The sequence below is a fragment of the Anabrus simplex genome, chromosome 2, assembly GCF_040414725.1.
Source record: "Anabrus simplex isolate iqAnaSimp1 chromosome 2, ASM4041472v1, whole genome shotgun sequence".
NCBI classification, from domain to species: domain Eukaryota; kingdom Metazoa; phylum Arthropoda; class Insecta; order Orthoptera; family Tettigoniidae; genus Anabrus; species Anabrus simplex.
In genome coordinates this window covers 1012906636-1012922359 of record NC_090266.1, presented here as the reverse complement: position 1 = coordinate 1012922359, position 15724 = coordinate 1012906636, and positions in this window count along the sequence as shown.

Sequence of the window (15724 nt, the reverse complement as noted above, 5' to 3'; positions counted from 1 at the left end):
CACAGAACTAGTTACAGAGGATTGCGGCGGCGGTTTGTAACTACGCAGTGGCTTGCAGACTGAATGGTGAAAGCCATAACAGTCTATGAAGAATATGGATATGCTGAATGTATGTCTGTATGTAGGTAGGTAGGTAGGTATTTATGTATGAAAGCATCCAATTTTGCCTATATCTTAAGCTGCCACAGTTAGTCGAGGTGTTGGAATATTTCCGACAACGATCACGGCATCGAATTCAGCCAATGTCAGTCAATAGTTCAAGTCCAGAATATGCATAGCACGCCATTTCCTTCCTGTCAGCAAATAAAAGAAAACTGCTGAACACGTTAGGTAATCGTTTTCTAGTTCATTTTGGCATTCGAAATATATCTACATCTCATTCAGTGCTAGGAAAAGAGACTGAGTTCAATTACAGCGTGCGATATATTAGCGGCAATAGAAGCAATGCAAAGCATAGCAAAGTCAAGTAATCTCCTTAAAGGCTATGGATGGCATTGGAGGGGTGTAAGGTAAAGGCTTCCACTATCTGTAACCTCGGCACTTGGTGGGCTAGAGTTTTTATCCCTTCGCCCGGCCGCCATTGCTCCCCCAGAAGCTAACCTGATACTCACTTCTGGTGTTGACTGAGGTAAATGTGCATGTCCAAAATGTTTCGACTTCCTGACGGGGAACTGAACCGACGTTCTTCCAGGTGAACATAGTACGTCTTTACAACCTCAGGCAGGCAGCTACTTATTAGCGGGAACTGGACATTGATTTTAATTCCAAGCTGTAGTTCAAAAGAGTTGCTTTCACAAGTCAGGAGCAGTCTGTTATAATAATAATAATAATAATAATAATAATAATAATAATAATAATAATAATAATAATAATAATAATAATAATATTATTATTATATTATTATTATATTATTACCTACCTACCTACCTACCTACCTACCTACCTACATACAGACATACATTCAGCATATCCATATTCTTCATAGACTGTTATGGCTTTCAGCATTCAGTCTGCAAGCCACTGCGTAGTTACAAACCGCCGCCGCAATCCTCTGTAACTAGTTCTGTGGCGTCGATTAGTTCGATAACTCCTATCCTTGAATTGTTGGAATCTGAGTCTAACATCGTCCTCATGGTCTCTATCAATTTATCTTATTATATTATTATATTATATTATTATATTATATTATTATTATTATTATTATTATTATTATTATTATTATTATTATTATTATTATTATTATTATTATTATTATTATTATTATGCATGTAATATAGTTGCTTTCGTCTAAAAAGTGAAAGTTCGCCATCATTTCTGAATAGAGACAGTGAAACTGCGAAATCAGGAATCCCGCACACCGTGGCACGGAGAGTACGAAATTGGCACAGTCCGATGATATTTGAATGTGTTCAAATACGTCAGTCTCGTGCCGGCAGAATTACTGGCACACCCGTATAAAATGTTCTGACGACTTGGCGTTTCAGTGAGTTGTAACAGCAGTTACCAGGACATCAAACCAATGATGATGTTATTAATAAATGACCTGGAATGCTAACACAGGATGGCCTATATAAAATTACAATTTTATCTCTGTATATTCCGCTCCCGGACTGTTAGTACTACATCGGGATGAACATTCATTACAGTTTCGTTTTTCTATTTTAGAAGTCTGATGAAATCGCTTGCTTGCTTAGTTGGTGGTCATTATGAATCGCAACAGATTTTCTCACCTCTTCAGCAACGCATGATGCACCATACACCATAAAAAACGCGATTATATTCAACCCAATAAAATTACCCTGCAGACTGAAAGGTGGGATCAAGTAGAAGGAAGTGCGGGAAATAAAATTAAAGCAAGGGAGTAAACAAGTGACTTCCCAGTAATGTGTTATCTAAATCTTGTGATCGTAAGTCATAGGACCTGTTGTTTACACGGAATGTGAACCAAAGGAATGTGAATTTTAATTTATAAATATCTTCCATACACTGAACAGAATTTAAATATCGATCGTACCGGACGAGATTTCACCGTGCGGTTAGGGGCGCGCAGCTGTGAGCTTGCATCCGGGAGATAATGGGTTCGAACCCCACTGTCGGCATCCCTGAAGATGGTTTTCCGTGGTTTCTCATATTTACACAAGGCAAATGCTGCGGCTGCACCTTAATTAAGGACATGGCCGCGTCCTTCCCTCTCCTAGGCCTTTCCCATCCCATCGTCGCCATAAGAGCTATCTGTGTTGGTGTGACGTAAAGCAAATTGTAAAATATCGATGGACGCTATGAAAGGCTAACCACAGTGACACTGAGCTACCACGTCAACAAACGTAAAAAGAACCTAGTTCCTCATTGATGATACAAAAGGAGAGGTATTCCAAGGTGCATGTATACCAATACATTATGCAAGAGAAGCGTAAGTACAAGAATGGATGTTGAAGGGAGTGCTTTAGTTCTGGTCTCAGCATTGAGATCCTTGGATGGAATTGAGTGATGCACTGCGAAAGTTACCATCATTGTGCACAAGCGATGGAGCAATTCTCCATTGAACTCTCTGAAGTTTAGTTTGAGTTGTAGAAGTGATAATCACAATGAGGAGGCAGGCAACATCGCCTGGCAGAATCTACTCTGCACTTGGGAGGAAGCATTAATCCTATGGCATGATGAGTGTTCCTTGGCGGGAGAATTCGGTGAATTTGAAGGAACTAACACGAGGAGCTGAACTGAAGTAGTTGATGAGGTGTCACTAACACACTTTCCATATCGCCAACATACCGGTTTCAATGTAATTGCCATTCTTTATATTTTCTTATTCCCTGGCATTTTCACAATTACTTTAGGGTCGGTTCTAGACGTGGATCAAAATCGTGGTCAATGTTATGGCCGGATAAATTTCCTGGCACCAATCTCAAGTGGAGGGTGATATTTAATATTGTTCGTTACTGTAGTCCTGTGTAAATGAAGATGGAGAAATCCGTATTGAGGCGAGCAGGAGTGGTCAGGCCCCAAACTAATGAATCGAGCCAGTCGCGACTTTATACCCCGGCCTGGACAGGATTTCAATCCAGAGCCCTCTGAACAGAAGGCTGCTAGACTGACCACTCAGCCTAAGAGCTGCACTTTCAGGCAACTGCCATATTACGCGAGGTCCGGACGACCAGTATGGAGTCATGTTGGAATTAATGACTACGTGTTAACATTAATAACAATCATACTGATTCCCATCCTCAGATGCAATCAGTTTGCAGACATAACAATAGTATGCAACTCATATAGAAAATAAATACCTGAGCAAGTTTCTCATGCCCCTATAATGGAACCACAACTAAAATTAACTTTCATTGTCCCTAAGATGCAAATGAGCTTCCCAAAAGTATTTTAGGTTTTCCCCTTAAAAGTAAGTTCATTTAATTTCTATGTCGCTTAACCAAGTTAAATATTATGCTTAAATCAAAATATATTGGCTTGGCCTGCTGAACATTTGAAGTACTTCCAGGGCCTCAATATGCTTGTCCTTCAAGTGACTGGGAATAACAAAAATGACACAAGAAATAATACGATTTAATGTAAAATTTCTAGACAGAGGAAATAATATCGCAAGAGGGGACTATTGAAACAATACGATGTCCCAATGTCTTAAAATAAAGCCACAAAAACAGTTGTAAGAGTAATTGCAGTCTTCATTGTCACCTGTAGTCAGCGTAATTCAGATTAAAACCTCGTATCTTTGGCTTACAGTTTCAGTCATGATAGGTACTAAGTGTACTCTCAAGGTGATATCATCACTGCTGTGCCAATGTGACATTGCTTTTCCTATTCAATATAACGCAAAATTAGAGATCCTCATTTGGACTATGTGTAACTCAGGTAGCATCCTGCTTCATGAATTTACCGAGCTCAGAACATTGTAAGCAAGACTCGGACCTGTGGGAGTAACGGAGTCTTACTCCCATTTGACAGGCGAGGGGCTCCTTGGAAATAACTTGGCGAACGAAATGAAATTCGATGTGGAACTATCAATATTAATGGGGCTTATGGAGGAAGGAAAGTAGAACTGGCTGAGACAGCAAAGAGGATTCATCTGGATGTTCTAGGAGTAAGTAACATTTGGGGAAGGGGAGATTATAATTAATGTTATTTTGCTTTACGTCCCACTAACTACTTTTCTGTTTTCGGAGACGCCAAGGTGCCGAAATTTAGTCCCGCGGGAGTTCTGTTACGTGCCAGTAAATCTACCGACACGAGGCTGACGTATTTGAGCACCTTCAAATACCACCGGACTGAGCCAGGATCGAGCCTGCCACGTTGAGGTCAGAAGGCCAGCGCCTCAACCGTCTGAGCCACTCATCCCGGCAAAGGGGAGATAACGAGGAAGAGATTTGACATTTTAAAATGTACTTGACGGGTGTTAAAAATGGAAGAGCATAATCTGAGGTAGGGCTGTTAATCAGTAATACTATTCCACGCAACATAGTTTCTTTTAGGCACGTAAACGAGCGAATGTTTGGGTAGAATTGGCAGTTAGAGGAAATAGGACGAGACTTGTCTCAGTGTATTCGCCATGTGAGGGTGCAGATGAGGATGAAATTGATAAGTTTTATGAAGCATTGAGTGACATCGTAGACAGGGCCAACAGCAAGGATAATATAGTGGGCGATTTCAGTGCGAGAGTTGGTAATAGAAGTGAAGGATACGAAAGGGTGATTGTAATTCTGGAGAAGATATGGAAGCTAATACGAATGGCAAGCGTCTAGTGGATTTCTGTGCTAGTGTAGGTTTAGCAGTTACGAATTCAGTCTTGAATCCATAATTGACTAAAACTTAACCGACTTCGAATTCAGGAAATCTGTTAGGAACGTACGGGGTTTTTCGGGGATTTTTCTATGAAAGAGACTACTATCTGATCTGTTGTGAACTAAGTACTTCTAGGCCTAGGATAGAGAAATTGAAATCTGTCTGAAAAGGAATAAAGGTAGAAAATCTCCAGGACGAGGAAATTAGATAGAAGTACATGGATATAATTAGTGAGAAGTTCCGAGCAGTGGACAGTAATCAGGTTCTGGGCCCTGTTTGATAAAACTAACTAATAATATTAGCTAATAATATTAGAACTCATAAAAATAAATATTAGTTAACCAAATTCTGTTTCATAAAGATTTACACATGACTAATAAAATATCTTCACTAATAATATTAGTTCATTAGTCAGCTGATACAAATGGAGGTTAGAATCGGTCTGTTGCATATGTTCTTGGTTTGGGTTTGTTCCTAGCAGTAGGCTGATGCTTGACTACAACCGACTATTAATCCACATGTTCAAAAGGCTCACTTGATATTTTCGTTGTTACGAATTAGATACGTGTGAAAATGGATAAAAGGATTGAAAATAATGTGAGAGAAGAAAGTTACTTTGCAGAAAGTGATTGAGTTAAAGCTTCAACTATTCGCAGCCTTTTGCACACTATAAACACACCCTCCTTGTTCCTTTTACTTTTTTATTTCATGTGCTCTTAAAAATCTCTGAGATGGACTAGCAAAATCTTTGTTTACTATGCCCTATTGGTGGGGGTGGCAGGATAAAAGCCACAGTATCCCCTGCCTGTTGTAAGAGGCGACTAAAAGGGGTCCCAGAGCTCTCAACTTGGGAGCGTGTGTTGGCGAGCATGGGGCACTGAAATGAGTCCTGCCATTGCTTCAACTTACTTCTGCCAGGCTCATTTTCATCTACCCTTCTAACCTCCCTTGTTCAACTCTAGTTCTTTTCCGACCCTGACAGTATTAGGTTGCGAGGCCGAGAGAGTCTTTCATTTTCACGCCCATCGTGGCCCTTCTCTTTCTTTAGCCGATTCCTTCATTTTTCAAAATGTCGGATCCTTTCCATTTTTCTATCTGATTAGTGTTATTATAGATAATGGTTGCATAGTTGTAGCCCACTTCCCCTTAAAACAATAATCACCACCAGCATCATCTTGGTTTACTTGTGATATAAGCCAAGATTTTAAACGATACCTGGAGTGTCCGAGCAGAACTGCACTAGAGAAACATAATGATACTGTGTATCATTACCAACCGATGGAGTGCAATGCGAAGCTGCTATTTAAAGGTTGTGCTTCATTCGTTGCAGTGGAACGTGCTATTACCAATCCTATCAAGCAAATACTCAGTAGTTCTGTAATCTAACCTAAATCTCCCATTGTATTCCTATGTTTGTTATATTCCAGCTGTTTTTGACGTAACATTTATTGAACGGTGAATACCTACACTCGTTCCTTATCACTATTTGAATCAGAGTCGACCATTTCAGTGATCTTCATGATTTTATGCCAAAATATTAAAATACCGCTCACTTTGGTTTCACTAATAATATGAATTATGAGTCAAAATACACTCATGGAAATAATCCTAATAATATGAGTAACTTTTATTAGTCATGTTGTATATGACACAATTTACTAATATTATTATATATTATATTATTATATTATATTTGCCTTTATTTGTAGTGGCGAAGTTAGGACTCATGGTCCTCTCTTACACTTAACCACACTTCATTAACATAGTACATCTGAGAGCAATATTCATAATCTTATCTTAAAACTACCATTACAAACTAGAAACAAAATATGAAACATAATAACATAAACTCTATAAATATTCTTAGTCATGTCTTAAACTAGCGTTACAAATTAAAAGTTGATTGACACTAAATACCCTAAGCACAGTAAACGTACATTCATACACACATTCACTCTGCCAGATTCATTTAGCCTGGCGGCACATATCGAGGAGATGCTATCGGCAAGACAACTTGAAGGAATTTAAGGATTGTATGGCTCTAATGTTATGGGGGAGAGAATTCCATATTCTAGCTCCATTTGCAACAAAGGAACGGCTGAATGTTGCTGACCTGCTGAGAGGGATAGCAAGTGTACTGCCAGAGCGTGTATTATGCTGGTGGAAAGAGGATAGGAAATTCAGTTGTGAAGATAAGTAGTATGGGATATTCTCTTTTAATACTCGAAAGATTAATACTGCCACGTGGAGGTTTCTATATTGTTCAAATTTTAGAAGGGAAAGTTGTCGATAATAAGGGGTAACATGAACATCATAGCGTAAGGAAAAGATAAATCTAATACACGAATTCATAGCACGTTGTAATCGGTTTAGTTGTTCTCTCGTGGCATCAATTAGTACTACGTCACAGTAGGAAAATATAGGGAGGATAAGAGTATTTATAAGCCTAATTCTCATGTTTAGTGGCAGCATATTTTGATGATATTTTAGTGGGTGAAGGGACGCGTACACTTTTCTACAGATATTTGTAATGTGCTCTCCCCAGTTAAGATTCTCGTTTATAATTACCCCAAGATTTCTTACCGAGTTTTCGTACGGAATAATTTTACCAGATAAAGTTAGTGGAGGAATGTTTTTGTTTTTTGCCGCACTGATTTGTTTCGTTTGCCCAACAATAATAGCTTTAGATTTTGATGGATTAATTAAAATACGGTTTTCATGAGCGTATGCACAGATATTATTTAAGTCTGAGTTCATATAACCTATTGCTTGATTGATGTCTGAAATTTTGGAATGGTAATAGATCTGCAGATCGTCAGCATACAAGTGGTATTTACAGTGTCTTAGCCGTGTCGATATATCGTTAATATAGATAACAAAGAGAAGTGGTCCAAGTACAGAGCCTTGTGGTACTCCTGAAAATTTCATTACCCATTCGGATGACCTATTCTGAATAATTACGCGTTGTTTTCGTTCCGTAAGATATGAGAGAAAGAATTCTAGGGCTGTCTGTCCAAGGTGAAACGATTTCAATTTAGCAACCAGTACGTCTATATTTACTGTGTCAAAAGCGCTGCTAAAATCAAGAAGTGTAAGTAACGTCACCTGCCTTTCGTCCATAGCGCGTCTCATGTCGTCTGTAACTTTCAGCAGGGCAGTGGCCGTACTGTGTCCCTTTTTGAAACCCGATTGTAAAGGGTCAAGTAGTTTGTATTTATTTAAATAGTCGGTTAATAATGAATATCTAATAATAATTTTGACTCATAAACTAATAACTAATATTATTAGCTAATCATTTCATGAAACATAATACTAATATTATTAGTTAACACTATTGGTTTCTTACTAATAATATTAGTGAAAGATGTTTTATGGAACAGGGCCCCGGATATAGAAAGAGAATGGATGGCATACAGGAATGGTGTAGTAGCAACAGCAAGGGAATGCCTAGAAACAACTGTGTGTAAAGATGGGGGGAAAAAAGAACATCTCTGTGGAATAATGAAGTGAGAGCAGCTTGTAAATGGTAAAAGGAAGCTTATTAGGAATGGCTCAAAACAAGGTCTGATGCGGACATGGAATTGTACATAGACGAAAGAAACCGAGCGAAACAATTATTTGTTGAATACATAAAGGAGTCGTGGGGATATTTTGGTAATCAGCTGGAAAGGCTAGGTCAAGCAGCAGGGAAACCTTTCTAGACTGTAATAAAGAATCTTACGAAGGGATGGAAAAAGGAAATGAACAGTGTTTATTTAGTGTTTTGCGAAATTCAAGTGAAATCATAATAGATTCAAGGGAATCACTCGACAGGTGGAGGGAATATTCTGAAAATATTTTCAACGTAAAAGGAAATATTAATGGTGTTGTCGTGAACAATAGAGCTCATGGGGAGGAGGAATATGATGTTGGTGAAATTACGCTTGAGGAAGCGGAAAGTATGCAAATAAACTCCTTTGTCATAAACCAGCAGGAATAAATGAAATTTGAAATGGTGAAGTATAGTGGGAAGTAAGGGATGAAATGGCTTCATAGGATAATAAGACTAGCATGGAGTGTTGGTAAAGTAGCTTCAGAATGGACAAGAGCAGTTCAGGAATGATTGCAACAACTATCGGTGTATCTCCTTGATTACTATACCAGGCAAGGTATTCACTGTCATCTTGGAGGGGAAGGTGCGATCAGTGGTTGAGAGGAAGTTGGATGAATACTGGGGTGGTTACAGACCACAGGGGGTCTGTCAGGATCAGATTTTCAGTATGCGACGGGAAATTGGAAAATGCTACGAGAGGAATAGACAGTTGTGTTTATGTTTCGTAGGTCTAGAGAAAGCATATGACAGGGTACCGAGAAAAAAAGATGCTAACCATACTGGGGGACTATCGGATCAAGGGTAGATTATTAAAATCAAAGGCATTTATGTTGACTATCGGGCAGCAGTGAGAATTGATGGCAGAATGAGTTCTTGGTTCAGGGTTCTTACACGGGTTACACATGGCTGTAATCTTTCGCCTTTGTTGTTCGTGGTTTACATGGATCATCTGCTGAAAGGTATAAAGTAGCAGGCAGTAGCCTTAAGTTAGGTACCATCCCGGCATTTGCCTAGAGGAGAAGTGGGAAACCACGGAAAACCACTTCCAGGATGGCTGAGGTAGGAATCGAATCCACCTCTACTCAGTTGACCTCCCGAGGCTGAGTGGACCCCGTTCCAGCCCTCGTACAACTTTTCAAATTTCGTGGCAGAGCCGGGAATCGAACCCGGACCTCAGGGGGTGGCAGCTTATCACACTAACCAATACACCTTAGAGGCGGACTCGTGGAAACTACTCTGTTTTTAAAGTGTCAAGTTACAGACTCTGTAACATTGTCAAATTAAGCCATGGAATTCTCCCTCCAGATAATCGTCTACATCCAGTTGAAATTCTGTATCGCTTGAGGGTGTTTGAAATGCGGCATTTCAGTTTCACGGCTTCCAGCACGTTATAGAACTCCGGCGAGAGAAAATTCCAGCCTTCTGGCGTAGTTATTTAGTTAGTAAATTAGAACAGCTCATCAGCAAGCTTGCTTCTTCTTCTTCTTCTTCTTCTTCTCCTTTCTGTTATAATATGATCACACTACTAATATTATAGGTCCGCCTCTGTAGTGTAGTGGTTAGTGTGATTAGCTGCCACCCCCGGAGGCCCGGGTTCGATTCCCGGCTCTGCCACGAAATTTGTAAAGTGGTACGAGGGCTGGAACGGGGTCCACTTAGCCTCGGGATGTCAACTGAATAGAAATGGGATCGATTCCCACCCCAGCCATCCTGGAAGTGGTTTTCCGTGGTTTCTCACTTCTCCTCCAGGCAAATGCCGGGATGGTACCTAACATAAGGATACGGCCGCTTCCTTCCCTCTTCCTTGTCTATTCCTACCAATCATCCCATCCCCCACCAAGGCCCCTGTTCAGCATAGCAGGTGAGGCCACCTGGGTGAGGTACTGGTCATCTTACCCAGTTGTATCCCCCGACCCAATGTCTCACGCTCCAGGACATTGCCCTTGAGGCGATAGAGATGGGATCCCCCGCTGAGTCCGAGGGAAAAGCCAACCGTAGAGGGTAAGCAGATTAATCTATTTGCTTTACGTCGCACCGACACAGATAGGTCTTTGGCGACGATGGGATAGGGAAGGCCTAGGAAGTGGAAGGAAGCAGCCGTGGCCTTATTCAAGGTACAGCCCCGGCATTTGCCTGGTGTGAAAATGGGAAACCACGGAAAACCATCTTCAGAGCTGCCGACAGTGGGGCTCGAACCCACTATCTCCCGATTACTGGATACTGGCCACACTTAAGCGACTGCAGCTATCGAGCTCGGTAAAGCAGATTAAGAAAGAAGGGAGAAGAATATTATAGTCCGCCTCTATGGAGTAGTTGTTAGTGTGATTAGTTGCCACTCTCGGTGGCTCGGGTTCGATTCCCAGTTCTGCCATGAAATTTGAATAGTGGTACGAGGGCTGGAACGGGGTTCACTCAGCTTACGGTAAAGTTGGTTTGGAGCTTAGAATGTGTGTAGGATCCACCACATAAGATGACTAAATAGACCTTCGCAATTAAGATGTCGATATTATTGTTTTTACGTCCCATTAACTACTCATTTACGGTTCTCGGATACGCCGAGATGCCAAATTTTAGTCTCGCAAGAGTTCGCTTACGTGCCAGTAAACCTACCGACATGGGGCTGACGTATTTAAGCTCCTTCAAATACCACCGGACTGAGCAAGTATCGAAACTGCTAAGTTGCGTTCAGAAGATCAGCGCCTCAACTGTCTGAACCACTCAGACCGCGCATTGACAATTTAAAGCAGTTTAGTTTTTCGTAAAAATTCGGACTGTTTGGCACAAAACTCCACGTTCAAGGCGCACACGTTGCACCTCGGTGCATATCCACAACGTTCACGTATGGAGGGGTTTTAGTGAAGGCATGGGGCTGCTTTTGCGGCAATAAGAGAGGTGACAGTGTCAAAATTGAGGGAGTTTTGGAAAAGGAACCTACACCAAGAAAAATAATGAAAACCATGAAAATGTTGCTATGGTTTCATACTATAGCAAGATAATGATCCTAAACATTCATATTTATTACACAGGAAGTGCGTTCAACGATTAGAAGATAGGAAAGAAATGTAAAATGCTTCATTCCCCTCTCGAAACCTCCGTCAGCGACACGATTGAGATCATACTGATACGAAAGTGAGGGACGGATCCTTGACTAACGTAAATGCACTGTGGGGCCATTTTCAGAAGGAATGAGGGCATATTTCCTAGGAAACTTGACACACTTGATAGAATGGATGACCAGAATATATAACGCAGTGATTGAAGCAGGAAGGAAAAGTGTAAAAATTATTCCTTGGTTCCATTAAATAATTAAGTATGAATAAATGCCCAACGTGTTAACCCGAATTATCCACTAAATTCTGAAAATGAGAGGTGTTCAACAACATTTCAACGGTGTGTACGAAGCATAACAACTGATACTCCTCCGCGAAAAGTGGTCTTTAGTCCCTAAGTTTTTCGTGTGAGATGTTTTTCCTATGACGTATGTTACTGAGTATTCCTGTATTGTGCTGTGTACGTACCTGGTTGTTTATATTGTTTACATCTGTAATCATTCCAACTAGAACTGGGAAGTTAACATCTTTGAAGCCTGGAGTTTAGATGGGAACGAAGAAGTGAGAGGACGTATAGAAAGTCTGCGAGTGGGATTCTAGCTCGTTTGTCCCCTCAACACTATTACTTGAGGCGGATTGCAATCCTCCCAAGCCCCACAAGGTAAACTTCAAACCATGGCAGCGCCGGTAATCAAACCCGTACTACAGTAGCCAGGCTGAAAGGTGCGCAGATATGCGGTACATACGATGACAATTTCAAATGACACTGAAAACAAAGGAAAATATAAGGAATTTTATTTTTTATTTGTAACAAATGGAGATAACAGAAAGGAACATGTAAAAATATTAACACGGATAAGGAAAGGGGTTATTTAAAATATTAGCACAGAGGCCAATTAAGTTGCTTCCATTCTAAAACACTTCTAAGAAGGAGAATAGATTTAACAGCACTACGGGTGGCAAGCCCAAGGGAAATCTACATTACATGTTAGTTACAATTTTCTTAAACAAGCAAAGGGAACAGCCTCCAAAAATTCAAAATGATATGATCTTAGCTAAAGGCTAAGTCATTGTAACACTTTGATGGTGAATGTAAATTCCGGGGGGTAAACTCCTACGCAAAAGAAAAATTACATTTGAAGTAAGGTACTTCCGGAAACCAAGAAGAAATAGTGCCTACCCCGAGAGAGGTATCTCATGACCGGACGGAACCAGGAGCGCGTCCGCCCTCTAGGCTGATCAGAAGCGAAAGACCCAGATACAAGCTTCGCTCCCACGAAGGAGCGAGCAGCCAAAAATGCTGCTACTACAGAGGCGACCAATCAGGCAATAGAATTTTACTCCCGACTTTCACATTCAACAATAACTACTTTTATTTAAGCCAATGAAATGTGTCTTCATTTTTGCTGACGGAAGTTCGAGAAAATTCTTTGACGCAACACCAATTTCGCCACAAACGGCACGTGGCAGTATAGTCTGTTTCACGAGTAAAATATTAAAGCTTGCAGATACCAGATACAAAAAATATCTCAAATAATAATAATAATAATAATAATAATAATAATAATAATAATAATAATAATAATAATAATAATAATAATAATAATAATAATAATAATAATAATAATAATAATAATAATAATAATAATTTTGTACATTTTCAGTTTAGTTAATCTTCTTAAAATTCAAATGTTCAAAAAACGAGATATTTTATACAACGTAATTTTTTTAACAATTATTCAAAAGGAATCAACCCGTTTCCCTACTGCTGTCCCAACTCCGTCCACATCCTCCACCTCACAAACTCGAGCTAAAGCTCGAAAATTAACTGGAGGTTCGGCCACACATCACAATGCCTTTAATATATTGAAGGTTCAAGGCAAAATTTCCCATCTGGAATAAATTGTATAGTTGTTTCTTTTTTGGACCATATTTGCGATATAAACGTCAATTTAGTTTTCGAGGAGAAATTTCAAAACCACTGCTGACTTAATTGTATTTACCACCCATAAATCAATGCATTTTTCATCAATAATGGCCAAAAGGAAACAACGATCCACTGAACGTATTTAAGGTGGGATATTTTGAAATGTATCCATGGTATATGAAATGTTAACTTAGTGTATGAACAACAATGATCATAAGTAGAACGGACCGGCACTGCTAATGTTATCGTCAACACAGCGCCCGGTCAGGTATATCGGGTGGCAGAGTAATGTGTTAAGGCACAAACTGCATTGACTTAAGACTGCCTTCTTGAAGCATTACATAAATTAGCATAAGTGCCGTATGTGAACACAATTTAGCTGAAACCTGTTTCGAACTGGAAAGTATTCAACCATGGAAGTTCTGAAGTATTTTTACGGTTATAAATTAATAATACTTTCAGCTACCATTTAGGAGTATTAATTAGATTCTGAAATAATACTAATTTACCTAGATTAACCGCATGAAAGGTACATTCTCCAGTGCAACGCAGTCTAGTAGGAGCTCAAAGATGTTTCATTCAGTGTCCAGGAAAGAGAGCGTGAGCTATAATTAGTACCTGCGACTAAACAAAGCCGAAAGAAATAACGAGGAAGGAGTAACGGTTACTTGAATCGTGAAGAGGTAATTAAAAGTGAGAGTATAGAGTCTAAACTAGAGCTGACCATATCTCGGATCGGGCTACGGGGAAAAATGAACATCGGGAGTTCAGTAGATAGTTCTAAACTCACTGAAAATATATGTTATTACTCCGAAGTTGGGGTCCAAATTGGATGTACGTATTATTGTAAAAATGCATATCATGTATGGATGTGGAAATAGTTGCACAATCTGCATGGATTTTTACGTCTGCCAATGAATAACGATCCCAATTTTTTTTGAACAGAATTCAAATATGCGATCAATTTATTTCTATCAGTCACCTTTTCCTGTAATTTTAAATATTTTACCTTTTCAGGGATATCATAGTAATACTGTATTTGCATGGATTTCTGTGCTGAACACTGAATAAAGGTTACAAAACGGTTTTTTCCATGCAATTAAAAAAATTAACCCGTTCATTTCTATCACGTTACCTTATCCACTAATTTTAATTAATTAGATTATTTCAGGAATTCTCAGTAAAACAATGGTAGTTAAGTTCCTACTTATTCGCAACTTCGGCTGCATACACCATTCCCTCATTTATGTCTTCTTTTTTCACCCGCAAGCTTTCTAAAGTATCATTAATTTAGATCGCTTCCACGGCCTTCTCCATTTCCTGTTCATTATATTAACAATAGGGCGATATTCAGGTTACTTTTCTATTTTATTTCTCTCTTTTGTTTCTGAATATTTAACTCGTAATGCCATTGTATTTTCGTGACGTCTGAAGAAATGTAAATTTCCTATGTATACTTTATATATAATTTATTTGCCAACTTCTTTTAATGTCTTAGTTTTGAAAAGTCTCATCAGCCGCCATAACATTCTCCTATAACGGTATATTCTATATTATTTTGTTAATTTATCATTTGTCAATTTCATTCAGTCATTTAATCATTCATTCATTCATTCATTCATTCATTCATGAATTCCTCCAGAGGTCTCTTTTTACTCTCCGCTCTGAGCATTTGCATTTCTATATTTGCCACTCTCTTTGCCTCTATCCTGCATACTTTTGTTTCTTGTAGATTTCTGTTCCACTAGTCCACCAGTCCCAATTGCTTCTAGTAATTGTTCCATTACCCTTCTTGGTACCTCATTTGGTGAGGGTAAGTTATATCTAGAGATTCTTCTCCTCCTCCTCTTTTCACGCAAACCAAAATTTGACTATTCTCTTAATTACATCCACTTTTATGCTAATATCTCTACATAATAATTTTACACCACTATTTGGCACAATTCTTTTTTTGCTACTAGCTTTACATCGTACCGACACAGATAGGTCTTACGTCAATGATGGGATAGGAAAGGGCTAGGAGTGGGAAGACAGCAGCCGTGGCCTGAAATAAAGTACAGCCCCAGCATTTACCTGGTGTGAAAATGGGAAAACAGGGTTACCATCTTCAGGGCTGCCGACAGTGGGATTCGAACCCACTATCTCCCGGATGCAAGCTCACTGCCGCGCGCCCCTAGCCACGCGGCTAACTCTCCTGGTGATGCAATTCATTGTAAACCTGTCATTATTTTAACAGATTTACCATTAACTGAAACATGCATTGCAGTTTCTTCTTTTGTGTCACTGTATAACATTTCAGACTTGACTACTGCATTAAATATATTTACTTACTTTATAAAATCAATATTGGGCATTCTGTTGTCTAAT